This window comes from Ochotona princeps, chromosome 2 (assembly GCF_030435755.1).
Source record: "Ochotona princeps isolate mOchPri1 chromosome 2, mOchPri1.hap1, whole genome shotgun sequence".
Taxonomy (NCBI): Eukaryota; Metazoa; Chordata; class Mammalia; order Lagomorpha; family Ochotonidae; genus Ochotona; species Ochotona princeps.
This window is the reverse complement of record NC_080833.1, coordinates 51,655,042-51,668,302: the sequence shown is the minus strand read 5'-3', so window position 1 is coordinate 51,668,302 and position 13,261 is coordinate 51,655,042.

Here is a 13,261-nt window from a genome sequence, read left to right as displayed (position 1 = left end):
TTCTGCTCCTCGTGTGAAGGGCCCAAGCTCAGTGTCATTGGTGTTGACCACTGCCAGCATTACACTGCTGCTTGACTTTTCACAGCCTAGACCTTGAGACATCCCTCCCCACCACCAGCATACCTGTGGGATCCAATGGAAAAGCAGCCCCTCTCCACCAGAACCAAGCAAGTAATTTGGAATCTTGAGGCTCCACAGTTCCTTCTCAGGCACCAATGTTGTGGCATTGTGGTTTAAGCCACTGCCTGTGATCTGAGTGCTTGTTTGAGTCTTGGCTGCTCCACTTCCAATCCAGCTTCCTGCTTATGCAGCCACAGAAGCAGCAGAAGATGACCCAAGTGTTTGGACCCTTCCCCCATGTGGGAGACCTGGATGGAGTTCCAGGTTCCTGATTAGAGGGCTGGTCCAATCCTGGCCATTTGGAGAAGTGACCCAATAGATGAAAAGCCTCTCTAACTCACTTTCTCTTGTTCTTCCTTCCTCTCCCTCTGCAGCTCTTGCTTCCAAATAAATTTTCAAAACATAAATCTTTAAAAAAATGCCTTCACCTTCAGTCCCTTGTCACCCTCTGTCTCAACTATAATCTTCCACAAGGTGATGACTTAGAACACTGGTAGGGCTGGCACAACACCTGCACGTAGCATTCTCAAGCACACTCCCTAAACAGGACAAAAACATACAGGTTCTCCACCCAGCAGGTGCAAGCCAAAGTCACTGCTATGGACAGGATGACACCAGATACCCAGATATGTAGAAAACATGACTTAAAAAAGAATGGCTCCCCTGTTCGCTGGCTCTGACCAGACAATGATATAATTTCCAGTCTCACGTCTCTATTTCAGACCACATATGGCAGTCATATTGGCTCTTCCGCACCTCAGCCTAACCATGACTAAACAGGTTGATGAATGTCATGCATCTTATCATCATACATGCATATTTTTAAATATAATTCACTTTTGAGCTGCACCCTTGTGCAGTGGCGAATGAAAACAGTTAAGATTTCTTCCACTGTCTGCCTTTAAATGTATTAAACAGCCCTGCTGTCAATAGATTATATTCTTGTACAATGATAATAGCCCCCAAAACTAAGAGGCCTTGTCAGGAATTGCAGTTGTCACAGTTTGATGGGAATGATTTTACTTAGGGTTCGTCTGCCGCACAATCATCTCATAATCTGGATATACATCACAGCATGACATGTAAATTTCCTGCTACTCTGCTTTCATTTCCAGAGGCAGCAATCAAATGAAAACCACTCAACCTCACCCAAATGTATAAATAATTTTCATTCAAACATATTAACAGTCAAAATATGAGAATTTATCACAGAGTGCTGGGCCTTTTAAGAAGCAATAAAGACTTTACTTTTTAAGCATATTTCTCCTTAGAAAAGTAGTATGAATAGTAACTCACAATTTAAAAATCACATTTGAAAGTCAGCACAGAAACCACCTAATCCTCAAGTTTAAGGGATGAAGGTGTTTAGCTAGAGATTTGATGCTTAGGGGGAAAGGGTTGAGAGAAATATTGTGCAACAGAATTGCATGTGGATTAATGACTACCTACATGAAAATGCCAAGGTCTAAAACACTGGTCAATTTCTTCTTTACTATGCTTAGCACGTGTGCTACACAACCAACAGTAGAGAACTAAACACCTGATCCTGCAGCGAGTGGGAGATAGTGACAAATGGCATTTGTCCCCCTTGACAAGCATCAGATCCTAATTGGAAGCAGCCTCCTTGAAGCGAAAGCCTGTGGCATTGAGCTGTGCAGGTGGCCACTTCGTGTTGAGTTCCAGACGCACTGGCTGTAGGCTACCACAAGAGGGAGGGAGGCACCACAATGGGCAAGGGGGAAAGCTCTACCTGTGGGGCTGTTATGGAGCCTGGTTCAAGGTCAGCGTGTGGACAGCCTCTGGAGCTGGCCTTGAGGGAGGGGACAAAAGAGCTGCATAGTGTTCACCACTCCAGCCTGGGCACCCACCAAGCCCACCTGGAAAGCAGCACTGCTCTCAAAGTTGCTTTAAGGCCGAGCCCTGAGTTGTGTTCTGGCCCTGGGCCTGACCAGGCAGAGATGCTGAGCCATCATTTGTCCAATGAAACATCATGTTGGCAAGAGTTTGTAGATATGGAACAAAACTCCAAAAGGATGATCATACTCAGCCACACTTAATTCAATAATCAATCTACTCATATTTTCAAAAGGCATCATCCCTGTCTTAGCAAGGACAGCACTTTGTCTCCAGGCAAAGAGGCTTATGCAAAGCCTCCTGCCAAGTCCACAGGGACAGAGTGGGGAGTGAGGATGGCTGGGAAGTGTGGGGTTCAGAATAGAGGCCAATCTGGTTTCACTATTGAGGCCAGCATCTAAAAATGTTGCTGTCTCACTTTAAATTTTTATACTCTTTTCTTCTCCCCCAGCTTCCCCCCATCACCGGCAAAAATCTGCTAAGATGACAATTTTTCCCATTTCCCCAGTAAGTGTATCTGCAGGAGTGGAAGTACCATAACCTGGGGTACAGCAAGCTCAGCCATTTGAAATAAAACTTTGCAGTACTAATGTTTTTGTAACTGCTTTCATATTGTAATGATATTTTTCCAAGCACTGGTTTTATTTGATCTTAAATACCTTTTTGGGAAAGTCCAGTGAGCTGACTCTAATAAAATCATGCTATTGAAAAAAGGTTTAAGTAGAATGTTCAGAATAAATTACAAAACTGCATGCAAGAATACCAGCTAGTGCTGCAATAAAAAGCTGAAAATGAGTATTCTTGCAATATATTTTAAAGAAGTGGTATACTTTTTTCATCCATTTTTTTTCCATTGAATGTTTCATAACAGAATGCCTCCGTGTCGTGAAAGGAGGGGAATGCATGCCCAGTGAACAAACTGCAGGGAAAATGACATCTAAAGGGAGAAAAAAAACTTGACTGTTTGGGGGAGTATGGAATATATTTCATTTCATTTTCAATAACTGTTGGAAGATAATAGGAAATGTAATTTCTTTCCATTTGCAGTGCCAAAATACTTAAATTACATCATACTTATCCTGTCATATTTCCCCCCAACACATTCAGAAACCTTTAATGGGTTTTGCATTCCATATGTATGCATTAAGGAATCATATCTACTTTAAGAAGACAGGTGCCCAGCAGTAGGCATCTCAGGGAAATTGTTGGAGTGCCTTACTGGGAGGCTTAGGCAGTTGCGGACCTGACTCCTACAGTAAAGCCCAGGATTGCTGGATGGTGCAGGCGAGAGTCTCCTGGAAGGCACTCTTGAAGCCCAAGGCCCTGGAGGGCTCATGGCTCCTTCTTCTGCTCTTTTGTTTAACAGGACACGGTCCCCAAAACTCCCTGGTGGTATCTGCCGTGTGAGAGTCTACTGTGCGTTAAGGCAAACAAGCACAGAGCTTCAAGTTCTATAAGGAACAATATTTCTATAAATCAAGTTGATTTCTAAATCTAAATTCACATCTCTTACCTCAAAGTTAAGCTAAATGTTATCATCCCCATCCTATGGAGAGAGGGCAACCAACACAAAGAAAAGGTTACTAAAGCATGATGAAAGAACCTGGAACATGGTGGGTACCCTTGGTGGACTACCCAGCATTCTTCCTCCCCATACATCTTCCTACCTGACACAAGTTGATTTTCTCAGAAATCCATTTCTGCTACGCGCACAGCCTTGCGTCTCAGCAGAGGTGGACTCCTCCTCTTCCAAAGGGTGGTATAATAGATTGGGTAGTTTAAACAGAAGAAATTGATTCCTCATAGTTCTGAAGACTAGAAGTTCAAGATCAAGGCGCTGGCATGGTTGGAGTCTAATGAGGCCTCTCTTGCTCGCTTGCAGAAATTTACCTTACTGACATATGATCGCATGATCTTTCCTTGGTAGGTGCAGAAGAGGACAGAGGGGAAGGATTCCTATTTTTGTAACTTCGCAGATTCGACTGGACGAGGACTCCATCCTGTGATGTTTTTGACCTTAATACCCTCATGGAAGCGCTACATCTAGATACAATCACATTGGAGGATAGAGTTTTGACAGAGGGTTTGTGAGAAATTAAGGTCATTCTTAGCAGGTAGGTTTGTCTGGTCTTAGGTAATCCCATTTCCTTTGCCATTGCTGAGTTTGAAAAGGGGCAGGAGACTGCAACCATGGAGGTGGGAGAGGAAGTCAGCTGGTGCCCCTTTAGAGAAAAGCTTTCTTGCCAGCTAGAGAGGTGGTCTCTGATTTTGTTCCGGGTGTGTTATTGCCTGGTTACAACTGCCTCCTGTACCTGAGTATTACAGCCTGCCTGATGCCAGCAGTAAAATGAGACTGACTAAGGGTTTCTGGAAGACAGAAACCTCAGCTATCAGTTCCGTGCCCCTTCCCTTCCCCACTACACACTAGTACAACATCTTGTCACAGGAACTCAAAAGTTGATAAAATCAACTTAAAATAGCCTCGGGTGGCATTGAAATGGAAGTGGTTGAGTCAGGGAGAAAAGCAAGGCCTAAGGGTCTAAGCAAGAGGCCACCAGGCTGTGCTATACAAGGTGCGGAAGGACACGGGGCAACAATGCCTAAGGAGACACTGGATTTGGGATCCCTCATTGTTACTGGGTCACCCAAATATAAGGTTAGATTTTTTTGTAAGATTTTTCTTTGAAAGGCAGAGTTACGAGGAGGAGAGAGGAGTCTTCGTCTGATTGACTCTCCAAATGGCTGCAATGGCCACAGCTGAGCCAATCTGAAGCCAAGAGCTTCCTCTAGGTCTTCCACATGGGTACAGGGACCCAAGGACTTGAGCCATCCTCTGCTACTTTCTCAGGCCATAAGCATTGAACTCGATCAGAATTGAAGCATTACCACATTGGGGACCCTGGGTTAATTTCAAGTGGCCATTCCCCACCCCCAGGTATTGGAGCAGTTGGGAGGCTGGGTGTGCCTTCTCGCCTTATCTCCCCACTTCCTCCAGACATTGGAAGAAGAAATAGAAAATTTAGAAACAATGGTCACACCCACTTTTCCCTAACCCTTGATCCTTCCCAATCTGATCAACTATGTAAACATCATCAAAAAATTAAAAGTTTAAAAATTTTAAAAATAAAAGAATTGAAGTATTTGGGATGTAACCCAATGCCCCTACATTCACTTTTTAGGACAAGGCAATCAAAAACATTTGCTGGTCTGTTTTATAAAAACATTTATATATATGTACATATATACATATTTCAACACATAGCTGCTATTTATTGATTGATTACACTGAGACTAGTGCTTTTCACAAGTTATATATGCAAATTCTCAAGAATTCAATTAACTAAACTTCATTGATCATTTACTATGTGCTGGGTTGTCAAACAGAAAATATGAGATACTCAGCATATGTATATAACTATGTCTACATCTCAATTACCACTAGATATAGAGAAATTTCCCAGAAAGTCTGGGAATTTGATGGGTGGAAGGCATTGGCACAGATTCTGACACACAGGAAGCACTTAACATGTAATCCATTATCATTCTTATTAACTATTGGTGTATACACACTTCTGCTTACAGTGGTTCTTTCTGGACACATTCTGAGCAATATGTATGTGGAATTGTTGAATATTTCACAATAACTACCTGATGTTAATGTAATTTTAAAATTCTTTTTTAAAAAGTCAAATATTTGGGCCCGGCAGCGTGGCCAGCGGCTAAAGTCCTCGCCTTGAACACGCCAGGATCCCATATGCCCTGCTTCCCATCCAGCTCCCTGCTTGTGGCCTGGGAAAGCAGTTGAGGACGGCCCAATGTTTTGGGACACTGCACCTGCGTTGGGAGACCTGGAGGAAGTTCCTGGCTCCTTGCTTTGGATGGGCACAACACCGGCCGTTGGCGCTCACTTGGGGAGTGAATCATCAGACAGAAGATCTTCCTCTCTGTCTCTCCTCCTCACTGTATAAATAAATCTTAAAAAAAAAAAAAAAGTCAAGTATTTCTCCCTCCATAAAAGGAAAATCACATATCCTTGACAGCACCACCTAGTGGCTGCGCAAGTGTGTAATGAGAGAAGATCCTGTCTTCCGCCACCTAGCTCTTCTGAACACATTCTGAGACACTACTTGGGATGAACAGCCTAGCAGGTGCAATTATGATAAGCATCAAAATTCATACAATGTCTTTCATATTGTCTGACCAATGAGCAACACAGTACATTGCTGTTCTCCTAGTGGCCTTTAAAATACACCCTAATGGGCCCGGCGCTATAGCGTAGCAGCTAAAGTCCTCGCCTTGCACGCACCAGGATCCCATATGGGTGCCAGTTCTAATCCTGGGGCCCTTGCTTTCCATCCAGCTCCCTGCCTGTGGCCTGGGAAAGCAGTCGAGGACGGCCCAATGCATTGGGACCCTGCACCCGTGTGGGAGACCCTGAAGAGGCTCCAGGCTCCTGGCTTTGGATTGCTCAGCTATAGCCATTGCAGCCGCTTGGGGAGTGAATTAATGAACAGAAGATCTTCCTCTCTGTCTCTCCTCCTCTTTGCATATCTAACTGTCCAATTTTTAAAAATGCCTCCTATATTTCATCATAGTATGCTTTTACTTTTAAAATGAGTTTTAATATGTAAGATTATTTATTTAAAGGGAAGAGAGGGTAAGGGAGGACTAGAGAGAGAAGGAGAGGAAGGAATGAAGGAAGGAAGGAAGGAAGGAAGGAAGGAAGGAAAGAAGGAAGGAAGGAAGGAAGGAAGGAAGGAAGGAAGGAAGGAAGGAAGGAAGAAAGAAAGAAAGAAAGAAAGAAAGAAAAAGAAAATCTTGCATCCACTGCTTCACTCCTCTAATAACTGGGACCAGCAGAAGCTACAAGCTCAGAACTTCCTCAAGGTTTTCCACGTGGGTGACAGAGGTCCAAGGACTTGAGCCATCCTCCATTGCCTTCCCAGGCTCATTAGCACAGGTCTAGATCAGAAGCAAAGCAGCTGGGCATTGAACCCTTGTTCCCATACGGTTTGCAGGACTATGGTCCAACGACACTGCTGGGACTCTGATATCAACACTTTTCTTCCCCTAGAAACACAACTCATATTTCCATGAGACCTATAACACACACAATATAAGTCTTTCAATGTTTCAGAAATCTCATAGCTTGAGATACAAAATTATTAGAAAAGATACGCTTTAGAGTATGCAGAGCATTCATGGAGAATCCACCAAGGGTCAGGCATGGTACAGGGTGCTGCGAAGAGAAGCTCACTAGCACATGCTCCCACTTAACAACATATGACAGCTCTCGAATGCACTCACCGACCCAGTATTGCTCGAGTACATGCTGTAGAGCAGGCACTGTCCTAGGCTCTGGGAATACAGAAATTAATGACATCAGCAAAACCTTTTTCTCTGGAACTTACAGTCTTATGGGAGTAAGATGATAAACAAATGAATAGAAGATACAGTCATTATGCTAAGTACAGAAAAATGACTGAACAGGTTAAAGGGAACAGTGATCACTGGTGATTCGGGGCAGTGTCGGAAAGCCTCTAGATGGGCGGCAGTTGGAAAGAGACCTTACCGGGGGAGAGGAACATGTCATCTAGATACCGTACTACAGATACAGATACTTCGTGGCACTTTGTGTTGACAGAATGGCAAAGTGGGCCACTTAAGCCTGTGAGAGAACAGCAGGGCAGGAATTTGGACCAGATTCTGTAGGATCTGGGTAACTGTGGCAAAGCTCTTTGGATTCAACGGTCTGGGAAACCACTGGAAGGCTTTGAGCAGAGCACTGATGGGCTCTGAGATGAACATTTAGCTGCTGCTGATCAATGCTGGGCCATAGAGGGACAAGAAGAGTCTGTCTTTTATGGTGATAGTAGCTTAATTAATTCCCAAATCCATACATTAATTAGCAGCTACAAACCTGCGCAATTCTCATTCTCGCCTTCCATTGCTACTTACTACCTGGAACCTGTTGCTAGAAAGAGAGTTCCCTTCACCTTCCTTGTGGCGACCTAGTTGTACGAAGGACATCTTAAAAGGCAAAATAAAGGCTTAATTTTTGCTTGTATTTTCAGTTTCCAGTGTGGTTCACTAGTGTCTGCCCATGGCAACAAAGTGATACCTGCCTGTCTCCCTCCCTTGCTTCTCTTCCTGCTTCCCTCTTTCTTCCTTCTTTTCTTTTTTTCCTTCCTGCCTTCCTTGCAGGTACTATCTCCCTTCTCTGCCCCTTCCCATACTCTCTTTCTCCTTTCCTTTCTCCTTTTAAGATCATTATGAACTTACGGCTTTGGTCATAGCTAACGGATTTTCATCTGTGGTAGTTATTACCTTTACAGATGCTTAACTTGTCCCATCTTCACCCAGACTCTTTTTCAAGTTGACCATAAATCCTACTTGGCCTTGACTGCTTCCTGGTGTCTGGCATCAGTTGTGACTAGCTCCTGCCCCTAGTTTGGAGTCACTCATTTTCCGAATGGGTGTGATTCTCTTGATGGAAGATGGCATTTCAGTATGTGGTCTGAGCACTAGAGATGCTCGCTGTTTCTGTGCTGTGTCCAGGACTTTCAGTAAGTGCATAGAGTTGGCATTTTATTAACTCAAATTAATACCAGAGCAGATATTTGGCCCAGCAGGTGAGTCATCTGCATCCCATATTAGTGCCTGGGGTCAAGGCTCAGCTCCTTTCTTAATTCCATATTTCTTTTAACACAGACCATAGAAGGCAACAATGGCAGCTCAAATCATTTGGCTTTTGGCACCCACATGGAAAATCTGGTTTGAGTTCCCATCTCTCAGTTTGTGCTGCTGGGAGCCCCAGCGACTGTGGACATTTGGAATGGATAGGAGCTTCTGTTCTTTCCTCGTCTCTTCTCTCTTCTCTTCACTTCTCTTTCTCTCTATCTCTCAAATTAAAAAAATACAATATTTTTTTAAAAATTGATTATGACTCTCCACCGATACTTCCCATTCAAATTGTGAAATTTTTACTCCTTTCTCCCACACTGATAGTCTCAGTTTTCAACAATTCCAGAAATGATAGAATTAAAGTGACTAGTTTCCAATATGCTTTATTTCTCCAACTACACATAATAGTCCCATATGAACAATACCCATGATGCCACCAGTAGTATAGTTACTGTTAAGTAGCTTTAAATTCTTTTTATCTTGTCCAAGCAGCGCGCAGGACACTGCTTAGCTCTAGAGTCACTTGGAATTGTTCACAACCAAGAGTTTCACAGTTTTCTATGGCAACACACATGTAAGAAATTATTTTCAGGGCCATCTCTGGAAGCAAAGAAGTACAGGGACCAAAGCAAAGTGCACTGATCTGCAAACCATGCAGGTAAGTCTGGACCGTCCACCCTGAGGAAGTAATGCCCACGCTGAGACTTGAAGCGTGAGCTGGAAGTATCTGAGCAGAGCAGAGTGTGGAGTGGACGACAGAGTGTTTTAGGAAAAGCAAGCAGCTCTGACTCAGCTTCTTAAACACTCCGCCAATCCAAAAGGTGTTCAGGACGGAAATGAAATAGAGTCACAAAAGAAGTATGTGTACCCCCAGACTTATAGCCACTTCACTCACAATGTCTAAGATATGGAATCAACCCATATTATCTGCTGATGATTGGGTGAAGAAATTGTGGTATATATGTCAAGATGGAAAGATGGAATACTACTTGGCTTTAAAAAAAATTAATAGGGCCCGGTGGCGTGGCCTAGCGGCTAAAGTCCTCGCCTTGAAAAGCCCCGGGATCCCATATGGGCGCCGGTTCTAATCCCGGCAGCTCCACTTCCCATCCAGCTCCCTGCTTGTGGCCTGGGAAAGCAGTTGAGGACGGCCCAATGCATTGGGACACTGCACCAGCGTGGGAGACATGGAAGAGGTTCCTGGTTCCCGGCTTCGGATCGGCGCGCACCGGCCCGTTGCGGCTCACTTGGGGAGTGAATCATCGGACGGAAGATCTTCCTCTCTGTCTCTCCTCCTCTGTGTATATCTGGCTGTAATAAAATGAATAAAATCTTTAAAAAAAAAAAAAAAAAAAAAAAAAAAAAAAATTAATAAAAAGCTTGTATTTGGCAACCGAATGAATGAAAATGGGAACCATTATACTTAGTGAAATAAGCCAGTCCCAAAAAAATACAAGTATCATTTGTTTTCTCTGATTTATAGTAGCTAATAATACAGACTATAAAAATAAGGGCAAAGCTTACATTTTTGAGATTTAACTATTGTTTACAGCCCTTATCTATACTCCTGAAGAACAATACCTTTCACTTTCTTGTTGAATCCAATAGTTAATGGAGATTAACTGGTGATTATAAAGTTAATTGAAAAGTTTGTCATTGCAAGAATTGAAAGAAAAATAAGAAATGAAGGAAAAGAGAAGGTGAGGGCAAAGGAGGGAAGGCAGAGCAGGAAGTTTACGTTCTTAAAACTGGACGATAAATAATACATGAAAGTTGTTCCCTTAAATAGGTTTTTATAAAGCACGTGGAAAATGCATGTTATTTAAATACTGTGCATGAATTTTGAATTATTTTTCAAAAAAAATAAACTTATTTTTCATTCGATCTGTCCACCAACTTTTTAAAATTCCTTTGTAAAATGCTGACAAAAGGGGCAGGCATTGCTTGTGCCTTGGCAAGCTAATCTCCGCCTGCAGCTCCAGCATCCCATTTAAACACCATTTCTTGTCCCAGTTACTCCACTTCTGATGCAGCTCCCTGCTTATGACCCTGAAGTGCATTGGAGAATGGTTCAGACACCTGGGCCCCTGAATCCATGTAGGAGACCCAGAAAGAGGCTCCTGGCTCCTGGCTTCAGATAGGCTCAGCTCCAGTTGTTGTGGCCATTTGGGAAGTGAACCAGAGGATGGAAGATATCTCTTTTGATTTTTCCTTCTCTCTCCATAAGTTCTGCCTTTCAAATAAATAAACAAATCTTTTAAAGCTATATATATACTTCGCAACACAAAGCCCAGTAGTTGTTTTAGAATTTTGCTATACTTTTTTTTTAATATTTATTTACTTTTATTGGAGGAAGATCTTCTGTCCGTTGATTTACTCCCAAAGTGGCCTCAACGGCTGGAGCTGAGCCAGTCCAAAGTCAGGAACCAGGAGCTCTTCCGGGTCTCCCACACAGGTGCAGGGTCCCAAGGCTTTGGGTTGTCCTCGACTGCTTTCCCAGGCCACAGGCGGGGAGCTGGATAGGAAGCTGGGCCACTGGGGTTAGAACCGGCAACCATATGGGATCCCGGCACGTTCAAGGTGAGGACTTTAGCTGCTACGTTATAGCGCTGGGCCCTATACTTCTTTAATTATTTATTTATTACCTTAATGTACTTTAAAGACAGAGGGAGAAAACTGAGTGGGAGAAATTGAGAATCTTCCACCTATTAATTCACTCCTCAAATGCCCATGCCAGCCCAGACTGGCCAGACCTAAGCCAGGAAACCTGAAACTTCATTTAAGGAATCTGAGAACTAGAAAAGTAACATAACTGACCTCTCCAGTTCAAAGTCACAACTGCTAATTTTCAAAAACAAAAACACCCTATCCATCTCTCTACTAAATCTCAGTTCATTTTCTAGATTCAATGGCTTTCTCATGTCCTGGACTCATAGCTCATAAGTAAGGAGTGCTCATAACAAATAATATTTGGGGGCCCAGTATGATGGCCCAGTGGCTGAATCCTCACTTTGCATTGATCATGATCCCGTGTGAGCACCGATTCATGTTCTGGTTGCTCCACTTCCCATCCAGTTCCCTGTTTGTGGTCTAGGAGAGGGGTGGATGGCCCAAGGTCTTAGGACCCTACACCCACATCTGAGACCCCATTCGGCTCCAGCCGTTGCAGCCACTTGGGGAGTAGGCTAGCAGACGGGGAATTTTTCTCTCTGTATCTCGCTGTATCTCTCTCTCTCTCTCTCTCAAGATATATATATATATATATATATATATATATATATATATATATATATGCCTTTCCAGTAAAAAAATAAATAAATAAATAAAACCTTTAAAAAAGAAATAACATTCAAGGACTGATGCGGTGGTGTCATCTAAAATACCAATATCCCATACAAACTCCCATTCAAGCCCTGGCTGCTCCACCTCCCATCCCATCTCCCTGCTAATGCACCTGGGACAGCAGCTGAAGCTGATGCAAATGCTTGGGCCCCTGCACCCATAACGGACACCTAGATGGAGCTCCAGGCTCCTAGTTATGACCTGGCCCAGTTCTAACACTATCAAAACCTGGGCAGGAGGTAGGGGTTGGGGGGAGACAGTGAACCAGCAAATGGAAGATCTCTCTCTGTGTCTCCCCCCACCCCCGCTGCCCCGTTTCATTCTTTTTCTCTGTAACCCTGCCTTTCAAATAAATAAACAAATCTTTTTAAAACCTCTTTGAAAAATCTGTAAATTCAGTATTTTTACCATTGGGGACAGGGGATGAGTAACACTGACATCTAAAAAAAGAGAACTCAATTTTCTTAACCTTTCTATATATCAAAGTTGCCCCTAAAAAAATAAAGTCTACTTTAGAAGAATTAGAAAATGGCATCGTAGCCTAGTGGCTAAAGTCCTCGTCTTGAATGCCCCAGGATCCCATATGGATGCCGGTTCTAATCCCGGCAGCTCCACTTCCCATCCAGCTCCCTGCTTGTGGCCTGGGAAAGCAGTCGAGGACGGCCCAAAGCTTTGGGACCCTGTACCTGTGTGGGAGACACAGAAGAATCTTTGGATCAGCTCAGCTCCAGCCATTGTAGCCACTTGGGAACTGAATCAGCAGATGGAAAATCTTTCTCTCTGTATCTCCTTCTCTCTGTAAATCTGACTTTCCAATAAAAATAAATAAATATTCTTTAAAAAAGAAAGGAAAGGGCATGACTTTCCATTACACAATTTCTTTGCTTTCCTTTTTCTCTCATAAGCTATTTTGGCCAAAAGGAACAAACTTTAAGATTTGGGGGTAAGTGTGTACTTGCTGCTTTCTGCTACACAGGGTGGCTGGCCTAGTCTATGTTGTTGGAGTCAGATGGTCTCATATTTAGGATCTTTGCCATTTCCTGCTTTCAGCGATCTGAGGACACAGGCCAAGCGTTGAGCCCCACCTGCTGAATAAGCCCCAGCTCTGTTGGGGCGCATGCTGCCACCCTGTTCTCCCTCTGGGTGTGAGCAAAAAGTTGTGAATTCGGAAGTGAAAAGCAAAACAAAAGCCTTCATCGTTCGTCACAGTCTGTTTTTTCTTAAAAACCAAAAGTCACTAATTCAATCCTAGAATTGAATT